Below are 15,320 nucleotides of genomic sequence, written 5' to 3' on the forward strand. Positions count from 1 at the left end.
AGTAGAGAATCTTTTCCTGGTTCTATTCCAGAGACATATAATGATGGAAAAGGGGTCAGAGATATGGCAGCATGAGAAGAACTTGATACATTGTTGGTAATTTTGAAACATAGGTGCTTTGTAGAAGGAGTGCAGAAATTTCTATGGGGATGAGGGTGGTTTCCAACTACCAACCACCAAAGAAGCAGAAACCTCAGTCCTATACCACATATAACTGAATTTTGCTAATACATGAATGAACTTGGAATTTGTGTTTCTTCTAGAACCTCCAGGAAATAACACAGTGATGTCAATCCCTTGATTGTAGCCTTTTGGGATCTGTGTGAGACTTCTGGCCTCCAGAACTTGAAAGGTAAAAGATTTGTGTTACTTTTGATGCAGTGTGTGGGGAAATTTGTTATTGTGGCAGTATAAAATGAATATAGTATATTAGGCAATATATTTTATAAACAGTAAGGCTCATGTAGGGAATCAGTCAAGTTCTTAGGGACATATACAGGATTGTGAGGTGGAAAAAGTTGGACTTGGATATATGAATGTCATGGCAGGTTGGTTGAAAATTCTTCCAAAGAACAAAAAAAAAAAAAAGAATTCCACCATTCACTCAAATCCCACTTCCAATTGTATCCCTTGAATGGTAACAGGACTAACTAGACTAAAAGCCAAAATTTATCAGCTGTACACAAGATGACTTGCTTCACTTTCTATATTATCTGCACAATTTTTTAAATAATAGTTAAACATTACAAAAAACTTATTAGGAGAAATGTTACTTCTAATTAACTTATTCCTCTTGAAATAATCATGTCAAATAGATATCCTCTATCTAAAAGTAAAGGTTTTTTTTTAAATTAATTTATGTATTTTAATTGGAGGCTAGTTACTTTACAATATTATAGTGGTTTTTGCCATACATTGACATGAATCAGCCATGGGTGTACATGTGTTCCCCATCCTGAAGCCCCCCCTTCCACATCCCTCCCCATCCCATCCCTCAGGGTCATCCCAGTGCACGAGCCCTGAGCGCCCTGTCTCGTGCATCAAACCTGGACTAGTGATCTATTCCACATATGATAATATACATGTTTCACTGCTATTCTCCCAAATCATCCCACCCTTGCCTTCTCCCACAGAGTTCAAAAGTCTGTTCTTTACATCTGTGTCTCTTTTGCTGTCTCACATATAGGGTCATTGTTACCATCTTTCTAAATTCCATATAAATGTGTTAATATACTGTATTGGTGTTTTTCTTTCTGACTTACTGCACTCTGTAGAATAGGCTCCAGTTTCATCTACCTCATTAGAACTGATTCAAATGCGTTCCTTTTAATAGCTGAGTAACATTCCACTGTGTATATATGTACCACAGCATTCTTATCCATTTGTCTGCCAGTGGACATGTAGGTTGCTTCCATGTCCTGGATATTGTAAAAAGTGCTGTGATGAACATTGGGGTACACATGTCTCTCTCAATTCTGGTTTCCTCAGTGTGTATGCCCAGCAGTGGGATTGCTGGGTCATATGGCAGTTTTATTTCAAGTTTTTTAAGGAATCTCCACACTGTTCTCCATACTGGCTATGTTAGTATGCATTCCCACCAACAGGGTAAGAGGGTTCCCTTTTCTCTGCACCCTCTCCAGCATTTATTATTTGTAGACATTTTGATAGCAGCCATTCTAACCAGCGTGAGATGGTACCTCATTGTGGCTTTGATTTGCATTTCTCTGATAATGAGTTATGTTGAGCATCTTTTCATGTGTTTCTTAGCCATCTGTATGTTAAAGTGAAGTTTTATAAAGCCATACTACTTTGCATAGACTGTGGTGAAATATGCATGGGATATATTTATTAAAATAGCAAATGCTACTTTTAATTCTCTAGCTTCACCTTGTTAAAAAAAAAAAACTTTTCTGCATTGTATATCATCTTTATCTGTACACCTATTTTTGTTTTGGTTCAATCTTCTTCTTTACCCAAAGAATAACCTGATTTGGATAGTATTGTTTTTTAATTAACAAAATGTTAGAATATGGGATTCATCCCAACTCCCAAATGAAAAAAAAACAATTACAAAGCAAAATATTCAAATGAAACAATTATAGTTTTAGGTTTAAAACGAAAAGAATCATACTCAAATAAGTACATAACAATTTTGAAACCAGTTGGCACTCACTATTAAAAAGAGTCAATCATTTTGTTTGACAATAAATGATATATAATCCTAAACTGATATAGGCAAGAAAGAACGTATAGTTTGAAAGCTGTTAGAAATAATACACAAAATATTTAATATAAGTGTGTTGGCCAAGAGTAATTTCTTGGTTTAGGCATGTGGCCATTCAGGTGACTAAAGTATAATGGTGTTCAGTTCAGTTCAGTTACTCAGTCGTGTCCGACTCTTTGCGACTCCATGAATCGCAGCACATCAGGCCTCCCTGTCCATCACCAACTCCCGGAGTTTACCCAAACTCATGTCCGTCTAGTTGGTGATGCCATCCAGCCATTTCATCCTCTTTCATCCCCTTCTCCTCCTGCCCCCAATCCTTCCCAGCATCAGGGTCTTTTCCAGTGAATCAACTCTTCACATGAGGTGGCCAAAATATTGGAGTTTCAGCTTCAACACCAGTCCTTCCGATGAACACCCAAGACTGATCTCCTTTGGGATGGACTGGTTGGATCTCTTTGCAGTCCAAGGGACTCTCAAGAGTCTTCTTCAACACCACAGTTCAAAAGCATCAATTCTTTGGCACTCAGCTTTCTTCATAGTCCAACTCTCACATCAAAACATGACTACTGGAAAAACCATAGCCTTGACTAGATGGACCTTTGTTGGCAAAGTAATGTCTCTGCTTTTTAATATGCTATCTAGGTTGGTCATAACTTTCCTTCCAAGGAGTAAGCGTCTTTTAATTTCATGGCTGCAATCACCACCTGCAGTGATTATGAAGCCCCCCAAAATAAAGTCTGACACTGTTTCCAGTGTTTCCCCATCTATTTGCCATGAAGTGATGGGACCAGATGCCATGATCTTAGTTTTCTGAATGTTGAGCGTTAAGCCAACTTTTTCACTCTCCTCTCTCACTTTCATCAAGAGACTTTTTAGTTCTTCTTCGCTTTCTGCCATAAGGGTAGTGTCATCTGCATATGTGAGGTTATTGATATTTCTCCCGGCAATGTTGATTCCAGCTTGTGTTTCTTCCAGCCCAGCGTTTCTCATGATGCACTCTGCCTATAATTTAAATGAGCAGGGTGACAATATACAGCCTTGACGTACTCCTTTTCCTATTTGAAACTAGTCCGTTGAGCATAATGGAAATAAGTGTTGCCCTTCAAGAATAAAGAAGGAGATATATATATATATATATATATAAAATAATTGAATATCCATGATAAGAGAAATATGGTGACATAGGGACACAGTTTCATAAACTCACCAAAAAATCTTCAAAGTGGTCTTCATGGAAGGTTTGAAAATGATGAGTATAACTTATTCAGGTGAGGAACAGCATTCACAAATGAACAGAGGTCACAGAATTTATGGAACTAAATGAGAAGTAAAAGATACTCAGAAAAGCCAGTGTTTACCTTTTATAACTGTATAGAGATCACCATTATATATTTCTGTTTCAGAGTGGTCTTGTGGGCCGTGTTGTGTGTGTGTGTTAATCATTTAGTCGTTTCCAACTCTTTGTGACACCATGGACTGTAGCCTGCCAGGTTCCTCTATCCAAGGAATTCTCCAACAAGAATACTGGAGTGGGTTTCCATTTCCTTCTACAGTGGACAGTGTTAAAGAATTTAGATATTCTGGAGTGAAATATTAAACTGTAAGGGGCACTGAGCAACACAGTGACATAATGAAAATATCTGTTAAGAATATCACTTTAATGACAATGTGGAAAATCAAGAAGAGAAAGGAAAGATTGGAATCTGCTAAAATGGATAAGGGAGACTATAATGTCTGAAAAAAGTGTATTGAAAGAAAGAATAAATGACTGCAGTTTCTTGAGAAATGTTTAGAAGAGTGACCCAAGGACCTGATTAATTGGATGTGTAGGAGATGGCTGAAATCAAGATTTCCAGAAGAAATATCAATAACCTCAGATATGCAGATGATACCACCCATATGGCAGAAAGTGAAGAACTAAAGAGTCTCTTGATGAAAGGTAAAGAGGAGAGTGAAAAAGTTGGCTTAAAACTCATCATTCAGAAAACTAAGATCATGGCATTCTGTCCCATCACTTCATGGCAAATAGATGGGGAAACAGTGGAAATAGTGACAGACTATATTTTGGGGTGCTCCAAAATCACTGCAGATGGTGACTGAAACCATGAAATGAAAAGACGCTTGCTCCTTGGAAGAAAAGCTATAACCAACCTAGACGGCGTATTAAAAAGCAGAGACATTACTTTGCCAATAAAGGTCTGTCTAGTCAAAGCTATGGTTTTTCCAGTATTCATGTATGGATGTAAGAACTGGACTATAAAGAAAGCTGAGTGCCTAAGAATTGATGCTTTTGAACTGTGGTGTTGGAGAAGACTCTTGAGAGTCCCTTGGACTGCAAGGAGAACAAACCAGTCAATCCTAAAGGAAATCAGTCCTGACTAGTCATTGGAAGGACTGATGCTGAAGCTTAAACTCCAATACTTTGGCCACCTGAGGGGAAGAACTGACTCATTTGAAAAGACCCTGATGCTGGGAAAGATTGAGGGCAGGAGGAGAAGGGGACAACAGAGGAAGAGATGGCTGGATGGCATCACAGACTCGATGCACATGAGTTGAGCAAGCTCTGGGAGATGGTTATGGACATGGAGGCCCGGGGTGCTGCAGTCCACAGAGTTGCAGAGTCGGACATAACTGAGGGCCTGAACTGAACTGAGGGAGATAGGATCATCAGAATCATAGAAAACACTCAATTTTTTGTGTTTTTTTTTGTTTTGTTAACCTTAGAAATAGCTACTTGGTTTTAAGTACTATTTTGTAGATATGCTGACTATATCTTTCATATCTCTTCAATTTTGCTCACCTCTCTATCTGTGGTAAGATCCAGTTTAGTTTTGAATACAAATATTTATCAGATAATTTTATGATATGTTCTCAATACCATTTATATCTTTAGTGAATTAGTCATCTTTCTAAAGAAATCTCAATTAAAAATGTGACAATTAAAAATGCAGTTATATTAGAATATAACTGCACTGATGCAAAAGGTAGCGGAAATTTAATTTTAATATTTAGAAGGAAAAATATTTTAAACAAAGTTTAAGCTGGCTTTTAATATTTTAAATGATTCTTTCATCCCCTTCTCTTAAATATGCCCCCAAATACGTTGGCACCATTTTTCATTCTGTATATAATTTTAGTTAGTAATTTAGTTAACTACTACATCCACACATTAATAATTAACAAAGACATTTTGCTTTTTAGAATATCAGAACATTATAATTAAAATTTTAATCTGCTTTTAACTACTTGCCCTTATCTATTTTATGTATATAAAATTGCAGTGTGTGTGTATGTGTGTGTGTGTGTGTACTTCTCTCTCTCCTGTATATATATGTGCCCACACTTATATATGTATATATATTTTTGTATCTATATGTTTGCCTGTTTTTAATTAATCTCCAGAAGGAAAAGAAAACATCATTTTTCATGGGTGATATCATAATTTGGTAAATTGATTCATTTCTAAAATATCCCTAATAATCTGTACATATGACTGCATGTATTTTGATCAGTTATTTAAAAGGATATCTAGTATTTTGTACTGTAAATATATTACATTATATTGTAAAATATGTCGTACATTATAATGATTTATCTTGAAGTCTGCAATTTATCTTGTAACTCAAATATAGATCTTGGATTATTTTATTGGCCACATTAGTGATAAATACAGAGAAAAGGTAACTTGAAGTATAGAGAAATTATTTTGATATTATTATCTTCTGCATTTTATTCCACACTGTTTAGTAATAAACTTATTTCCCAAAAACATCTTGAGAGTTATTATTCATCCTAGTGCCAGATATTAACAAGAGACTAGAGTGATACACATTGAAAAAATTGTCAGGAGTGTCCTAGTTCATCTGAAAAGAAGCTATGAGAACATTACTTCTCAGAATTTAGATAGATTGTGTTCTTCAGTAATCACTCTTTTTCAGTGTTATAAGAAAACCTATGTTGAAGGAAATTGATATTGCCAAGATCTTTCCTTTATTTTCAAACATTTATTTACCCAAACTCTATGTTTCCAGAGTCTAAATCTTTCAGGAATTAATTTGCCTCTCCATTCCATAGACTGAATTAAAGAAATACTCCCTCAGGAGCAAAGACATTTATCAGAAATTTCAGCAGCATTGTATTTTGATGTTCACATATTAGCAATGTGACCTTTAATAACTGGTTCAAGAGAAGAACTTATGATTGATTCAGTAGGAGTTAACATGATTGTATTTGATTTATTGATTCAGTAAGTACCCCTATGCAATTGCCATAAACAGTGCTCATTACCATTAATCTGAGATAATTCTTGAGTTCATGTGAATTATTGAAAAAACATCTGTGGTGTAGGGTTGAGAACACATAAAGCACTGCATTTCAGATCTTATTTCTAGGGTGATTTATGAAAAGTTTCATTGAATTTGGTCTATTAAATAAAAATACAAATGTTAATTAGTCTAAAGATGCTCTGTCCCAGAAGATTCCCATATTAAAGAATAGTTTGGACTCTCAAATTAGAATAAGACAAATGAAGGTGTTGTCTCCAGAAACTCTCTACCATGGAAGAGTCTTTAGGCTCATATATTCAATGAGGTGGTGTCAATGGGCTATAAAATTAATAGATTCTGAGGGTAATTATGCATGTTCACAATTTGTTCACGAGCTTATATAGAAAGATATTTTTACAGAAAGAATTTTAGTGTACAAATAAGATGCATGTTTATACAAAAAACTTACAAGTATATACAAAGGGCTGAAGAGACAGTAGAGTCAAAAGTGTTAACCACTCAACCTGAATACATAAAATAATGAAAACTATTGAGGCAAAAATGACTTCAAATTTCCTCAGTTGGTAAATTAGAGAGAGTATGTTATCACCTATTCAGGTGAAAAAGTTGTGCTTGAATAAAATATTTGGGTATTAAGACTTCTATATCAAGGACCAATTCAATAAAGTTTCGTTGAGACCCAAGTATAGATTTTGAGGAAATTTTTTTTCCAACATATAAATAGCTATAATATATTGAGACTCCACATCCTGTTTGCTATGCTTTGTCTTATTTGATTAAAAATAATTATGGTTTAGGAGCTATAATTAATTTAATTCTGCTTCCCTAGAACTTCTTGATCTGAGGTAAGTCTATCCCCCTATTAAATCACTTTAGATTAAATTTTGGTCTATTCTTTTGAAAACTAAGGAAAAATAACCAATTCTATCTTCTTACAAATTCCTGCAATAAGGAAGTTAGAAGTTACATTTTTTTTTTTTTTGGTTTTCTTTTTGATGTGGCATGAGTACTTCGATTAAAAATCCTTTCATTTGAATACAATTAATCATCTTAATGAGCTAAGCTTCCTTAGTATAATGAAAGCACTTTAACTTATGAAGCTTATTTTTCAATCTGTCTTGCTGAGGACTGGACAGAGAAATGAATAAAATGTACATTCAAAATAAGTAATTTCTTCAGCTATATAAATGTGCCAAGATAACCATGGTGATTTTTATAACATAATTGCTGCTAAGGGTTTTGAGAGGAATCTCCCACCTTCTTTTCATCCTACTCATATGGTTCTTTTTGATTCTGTTAGCAAGTTAGCAAAAATCAGATGGACATGAACCTGATGTTCTGAAGAAAGTATTTCAAAAGACTAGAGGTTTTGCTGTTTCATCTGGGAGATGTGGCATTTACCCTTTTCTGGTGATCTCTGACTGGATTTGGACTGTCAAGATAGTGGTAGAAGCCAGGAACATCTTTACCATCTGTGCTTGGCACGCGTGTTACAAAGTGACTGCCAAAGGACAAACAGCTTCTTTTAGCATGCACCTCATGTGCCATTTTTCTTACCTTTTAACTCTCCACGAGATCACATTGTAGATGACTTGGTAGGAGAGTAGTGGGCCAATTGAAATATAAGTGTTGTACAAAAATCAATAAATCAATAAATCTTACTATCTGGATACTTCTAGGTATCATCCATTTGCTAAACTTTATACATTTACCTAAATCCTATACTGTGGTTTGGCAAAAATGTTCTCTTCTGAATTGCCATGAATAAAACTCATGCATAAGAAGGAATAGTTTAAAGCCTAACTCAGAAAAAAGAAACTTCAAATACTGTGATTTCAACAATTTTAACTAATATGAGTACTGAATGGGAGGGGCTCATTTTATTACACAATTTTGCTTTAGTGGATAACTTTCTAGTGTGTTATACTATTGATAATGTATATGGAAAAAGTGAACAGAAGAGAAAAAAGGTTAGATAAACACTGAAGTAAGGAAAAATATACAGGTATGTACATGAAAAAGCCTACAGTCTAAATATTTTTTTTTAGTTAGGATGCATATATTCAAACCAAAACCATTCACATATGTACATACAACATACTGCACTCATGACCTTGTATCTGATAGTTATAACTGATTCAGTTGCTCACTGTATGTCTCTGAACCAGTCCGTACACTCTATGATGGGAAGAGCTTTTTGTGTGAAGTTATTACTGAAACATGCCTTAGAGTTTTTTGAATGCATTGTATTCTGTATAAATGTTTGTGAATGAATGCACGTCTAATAACTGTTCTCTAGTAGCTAACAATGGGCTCAAGGAAATACATATATAAATAAACTGAACACAAGCACTTTTTGCGATTGATCAAAATCAAAAAAGTTCCTATTACAGTTTTAAAAGATGTAAAATCATATACTTGAGGTAATAAGAAAGTAGTATTTTTGATATAATTAAAAATGCATCAGAAAAATAAAATAGAAAATATTGGGAGTCTCTTGTATCCTGGAGAAATTAGAAACCTAACTGGTGCCTTGAATATAGTTAAGGGACTAGAGAGAAAAACCATAGAAAGAAGCTGAGGTAATATATCATCCTTAGCATGTGGCTTAGGAATTGTTTATAATCTGAGAAGAAAAGAAGGGAAGTAATGAATCAGTAGTTTAAATGGAGAAATTTAAAATATATGAGTAGTACTTAAAGAAGACTCTGTGTGTGTGTGTGTGTGTGTGTGTGTGTGTGTGTGTGTGTGTGTGTGTGTAAGAAAAATTGGGGTAGGGATGTGAAGGTACTGGATGCAGGTAGCTTCACTGCAGGAGATTAAGGCATTGATAATGAAGATTTGAACTATAGTGGAGTCTCCTGGAACAAGGGGCAGGGCAGAGAATTTGTTTTGTAACTAGAAGAGCGCCATACCCTTTTGAGGTGTGTCTTTCTTTATCTATGAACATCTCTAAGCATTCATACAATACCAGAAATCTTGAATAACTTTTGAGATAAGAGAGTAAATTAAAAAAGAAAAAGAAAAAAAATTCAAAATCCTTTTTAAGCATCTTATCTTCTCTCCTATGTATCATAGCACATATTTTTCTGTTCACACTTCCTTCTTTTCTTTCTTCATGGGTGTCAGACCATATTTTTCAAAAAAAAGGAAAAAAAAACATTTTAAAGGTACGTAACTTTTGGAAAGTACAGTGTTTTTACAATTCTCAACGTTTTGTCTGATGAAAAGAAACTACCATCTCCAATTTGTAACCCTAGAATTTTGGTAAACTAATTCTTATATTAAGGATACATAGGGGCAACTCAAGATTGATGGATATAAAAAGAAAAAAAATGTGACAAGTGTAATATAATCTCCCAACACTTTGGCCACCTGATGCAAAGAGGCAACTCTTTAGAAAAGAAATCAATACTGGGAAATATTGAAGGCAGGAGAAGGGGACTACAGAGGGCGAGATGGTTGGATGGCATCACTGAATCAATGGACATGAATTTGAGCAAGCTCCAGGAAATAGTAAAGGACAGGGAAACATGGTGTGCTGCAGTCCAGGGGTCGCAGAGTCGGACATGACAGAGTGGCTGAACAACAACAAATAATCATTTGTCTATATTACTCCACTTCAATATCTAATATGAGCTACCAAAATTATTAATTATGATGCCAGGAGTTCTAATGAGTTGTATTTTGTAATTCATATAAAGTCACTGACAGTTCAGAGCACATACTGACTGTTTAGTAAATATTGGCTATTATAACTTCTTGAATTCCATCTGAAATTGTTAGAGTCAATCCTCTTGATGTTTGTTATCCTTTAGTCACTAAGTCGTATTTGACACTGTGCAACCCCATGGACTGCAGCATGCCAGACTTCCCTGTCATTCACTATCTCCTGGAGTTTGCTGAAACTCATGTCCATTGAGTCAGTGATGTTATCTAACCATAACATCCTCTGCTGCTCCCTTCTCCTCTCCAAGCATGAAAGTAGGTAACTCTGTGTTCGTCCCCCTCCAATTTACTTCGTCTAATAATCCTGGAGATATTTGCCTAAGAAATTTAAACTTTATTAGTAAAATATTCAAATTGAAATACCCATAGACCAATCATATAAGAGAAAACTCAGGGAAGATGCATTAGGAAAACTCAAAAGAGATATTGGCTATGAAAGCATTTTCACAGACAATAGCAGTACTAGATGAGATTGCCAGAAAAAGTACAGCTATAGGCAGGCACACACCCACACACATGTGCGCATGCACAAATGGGAGAGAGAGAATGACAAGTGAGGAGTAGAGAGAAGAGTGAAAGTTTGAAAATAAGTAGTTTTGAGGAAAAAAAATATGAAGCAAATGAGAAGGAGTATTATGATCAAAAGACAGAAAAGCATGATGGTTGAGGAACCTGAAGTAAAAAGAACTTATCATGACATGCTACAAAGAATGCATGGGAAAATGGATATACTGAGGGAAATTTCACGGGATTTCTTCCACTATTATAGGAAGGTGTGAAACCAGAGTCCTATAAGTTAATACAAGAAGTGAGCAGTCGATGGTCCCTATTATTTAGAGAAGTTTGGAAACAGAGATAAAGGGAACAGTTCCACAGAGGTGTGAGTTCCAAGACACAAGATTTAACCACACAGACCTTGCATGACCACTCATGAGAAAGTAATGGAGGGGAGTGAGACATACATAGATGGACTTTTCAACTACTTGGCCTTCAAGATATTTTCACCTTGTTGTTATTCAGTTGCTAAGTTGTGTGACTCTTTGCAACTCCATGAACTGCAGCATGCCAGGCTTCCCTGTCCTTCACTGTTTCCTGGAGTTTGCTCAGATTCAGGTCCATTGAGTTCATCAAACCGTCTCATCCTCTGTTGCTCCCTTGTCCTCTTGCCCTCAGTCTTTCCTAGCATCAGGGTCTTTTTTCAGTGAGTCGGCTCCTCACATCAGGTAGCCAAAATATTGGAGCTTTAGCTTCAGTCCTTCCAATGAATGAATATTCAGGGTTGATTTCCTTTAATACTGTATAATTCTATGCAATAAGGAAATAAGGTAGAAGTGTAACTATGAAGCAAATTCAAAGGCAGTGACATTATCTTGAGATGTGTTCATTCCAGAAATACTTACTATAGAACTACATTCAGTCAGATCTTATTCAAGAAACTGTGGATAGAGAGTCAAACAATATGAGGAGTACACAGGACTTAATGCAAATTCCATCACAGGAGAGTGTGCCAGAAAATAAAGTAGTAAAATTACAAATTCAGAACATAGTTTGGCTATTAATATGTAGTATGAAACATATGAAAAGAACAATATGACAAAGAGAGATTTGGATTAGTAGAATCCTACTTTTATATAGGTATTTAAAAATTATTCCTCTGGAATGGTGACACTGCCTGGAGATTTGAGCTGAGAAAGGAACTAGCAGTGCTAACATGTAGGGGGAGAATCTGCACATGCAGTGACCCTAAACTTGGTGTTTTGAGAAATAGAATAAAAGTTAGTACACGGGATCATCACAAGTAAAAGAGAATTTGATAGAAAATTGGTGTAGCCCTGATTGAACTATTAAAGAGGGGAGATAAGGAGATGTCTTTAAAGGTGCAAATGATGAGAAAAATGCTAGGAAATTCAAGTGGAGATTGGCCAAAAAACTATAAGAGGTGTTTAGTTGTCTGATGCTGAAGTGTTTCTGAGGTATAGATCAGGGATTTAAACATCAGTACATAATATAGTAAGCTCTTATTCCCATTAATATAGGAAGCAGTCTTCTGAGGAAGAGGGAAATAAAGAGATCAATTATAGAGAAAGGGAGATTAAAGCAAATTTGGATCAGTTTTTAAGATAATCAAATGCACTAGAAAATAAAAAAGTTGTATATTTTCCAGTCACTAATTAGGATTAAACCATACATTAAACATGCATTTATTAAGCACTTTCTCCCTATGAGTAGGGCTTCCCAGGTACTGTAGTGGTAAAGAATCAGCCTGTCAGTACAGAAGTTGCAAAAGACATGGATTTGATTTCTGGGTTGGGACGATCCCCTGGAGAAGGAAATGACAATCCACTCCAATATTCTTGCCTGGAAAATCCCACAGACAGAGGTTCCTGGCAGGCTGTACGGTCCATGAAGTTGCAGAGTTGGACACAACAGAGTGAATGAACAAGTGCACACATCTATTCAAATAAGAACAACGCGCTAGCAATATGAAGAGTAAATTAACGTGATCCCGGACACATGCTTGGATAAGATAGCACAACCAGGACTACTATGAGTTTGTAATGGATCCCATCAACATAAATTTTAAGTTTATCCAGTTCAGTCACAATCACATAAACAACAACAATAAAAATCTTTATTTTATTCTCTTCTATTAATGACAAAATTTCAATGTGTGCACTCCAGAATTTTGCATTAATAAAACTTTGGAGAGTAATGCATAACCATGAATTGGCCTCAGGCCTGTAATTTGTTCTGTTGACAAGCATAGAAATTGATAATGTAGAGCAAATCATAAACATTATCTTGAATTAATGCAGCTGCTTGCTGTTATCCACAATTCTCTGTATTCAGTTCCTTCACTCAGACCTATTAAAATACGTAGATTACGAGGAGTTTTCTTTAATCTTTAATGTTTATATGTGTCATGCTAATAAAGATTAGATTAATGTATGGGTAGATGTATAGGATTGATTCTGAGCTATATTTTACAAAATTCAACTATAATCTTTGTCAGCTAAGGTAAAGTGATAATAAATGTCAAATGCTTTGGGCAAAGATATATTATTGTTTATCCTTGGCTGGGTCAAGAGTAAATCGTTAGCCACCTTCTAAGGTCTCCTAATTAAGTTGTTGAATTAAATAGTATGCGATAAAGATGGTGATATTTCTGTTTCAATCCATCATTACAGTTTTGGCTTCCAGTATTTAATTTATTAAATTATTTAAGTAGTTTGAAATCTTGGAAATGGGCCTACACAGTATATATATTTCCAACTAATTATGTCCCAAATAATCTTTTCCAAACATTATTTTTTGTATTGCCAGATGGCTGCTCACCATCTGTTTATCCAAAACTATAAAGGTATAGGAAATAAAATGTATTTTAAACTTAGTAAAAGGCAGTTAGTCTTTTGCCAAAGTTTAAAAATCTTTAACACCAGAACTCTCTTTTTCAATAATTCCAGTTTTCATTTGAACACCAAAATGTTTATATAAGGAGGCACTTCAAGTTTGTCATTTACAAAGTCTGATTAACATACTCCTTTATCCCCAAAATACAAAATGTATTTAAAAATCTAAATTTCTCATCTGTATATTCTTTCTCTCTCAGAGCTCTCATTAGCTAAACAACAAATGCAAACACAAATCTAAAACTTATTTTTATTTTTCCTTTATTACATCTCATTCAGCCAATCAGTTTTCAAGGACATTAAATAAAATTTAAAATATTCACTCAAATTCCTTTTCTGCAAGCCTCAGCCCTTCTTGAATCTTGGTGAAAACAAACCATCCTCTGTCATTTTCAGCTCTAGTCTCATCTATTTGATTATTAGACTGATCTTACTAAAGAAGATTTAATTCTTGATTTAATAATACTAAATTTTGTTTGTAAATTCTAGAGTCCACAATTCCCTCAAGCGTTAAGTCCAAAATTTGCTACATGTGTTTGTGCTACTTTGGAAACTAACTGTTCTGCATGTTCACAGTTGCTTATAATAAGACCAGTTTTGGAGAATTGATTTTCTTTCCTATGAGATTTTTTTTTTTCCTTTCTAGGGATTTTTAGTATGGTCTGTGGACCATATACATGAGGATTTTGTTGGGGTCGGTTTGTTAAAAATAATGATTGCATTAAGTTCTTTTCACTGCTATAATAAATTACATAAACTTAGTGGATTCAGTTTAGTTCAGTCACTCAGTCGTCTCTGACTCTTTGCAGCCCCATAGACTGCAGCACACCAGACCTCCCTGTCCATCACCAACTCCCAAGTTTACCCAAACTCATGTCCATTGAGTTGGTGATGCCATCCAACCATCTCATCCTCTGTCATCCACTTTTCCTCCTGCCTTCAATCTTTCCCAGCATCAGCGTCTTTTCCTGTGAGTCAGTTCTTCACATAAAGTGGCCAAAGTATTAGAGTTTCAGCTTCAGCATCAGTCCTTCCACTGATCACTCAGGACTGATCTCCTTTAGGATGGACTGTTTTGATCTCTTTGCAGTCCAAGGGACTCTCAAAAGTCTTCTCCAACACCACAGTTCAAAAGCATCAATCCTTCAGCGCTCAGCTTTCTTTATAGTCCAGCTCTCACATCCATACATGACTACTGGAAAAACCATAGCCTTGCATAGATGGACTTTTGTTGGCAAAGTAATGTCTCTGCTTTTTAATATGCTCTCTAAGTTGGTCATAACTTTCCTTCCAAGGAGTAAGCGTCTTTTAATTTCATGGCTGCAGTCACCATCTGCAGTGTTTGGAGCCCAAAAAAATAAAGTCTGCCACTGTTTCCACTGATTCCCCATCTATTTCCCATGAAGTGATGGGACCGGATGCAATGATCTTAGTTTTCTGAATGTTGAGCTTTAAGCAAACTTTTTCACTCTCCTCTTTCACTTTCATCAAGAGGCTCTTTAGTTCTTCTTCACTTTCTGCCATAAGGGTGGTGTCATCTGCATATCCTAGGTTATTGATCTTTTTCCCAGCAATCTTGATTCCAGCTTGTGCTTCCTCCAGCCCAGCATTTCTCATGATTTACTCTGCATATAAGTTAAATAAGCAGGGTGACAATATACAGCCTTG

At 35.4% G+C, this 15,320-nt stretch overlaps 1 protein-coding gene across 1 annotated transcript in view; it reads left to right on the top strand.

The window, feature by feature from the left end:
• The window catches only part of LOC145528650 (uncharacterized), a 427,065-nt gene that overhangs the window by 192,367 nt on the left and 219,378 nt on the right, over positions 1–15,320 (top strand). Inside the window, exon 8 of the mRNA XM_081547298.1 lies at positions 264–352. The gene's annotated coding sequence lies outside the window, so the exon portion shown is untranslated. The remainder of the gene's footprint in view (positions 1–263; positions 353–15,320) is intronic.

The sequence above is a fragment of the Giraffa tippelskirchi genome, chromosome 12 (genome assembly GCF_054371585.1).
Source record: "Giraffa tippelskirchi isolate mGirTip1 chromosome 12, T2T-mGirTip1v1.2.pri, whole genome shotgun sequence".
Classification (NCBI taxonomy): Eukaryota; Metazoa; Chordata; class Mammalia; order Artiodactyla; family Giraffidae; genus Giraffa; species Giraffa tippelskirchi.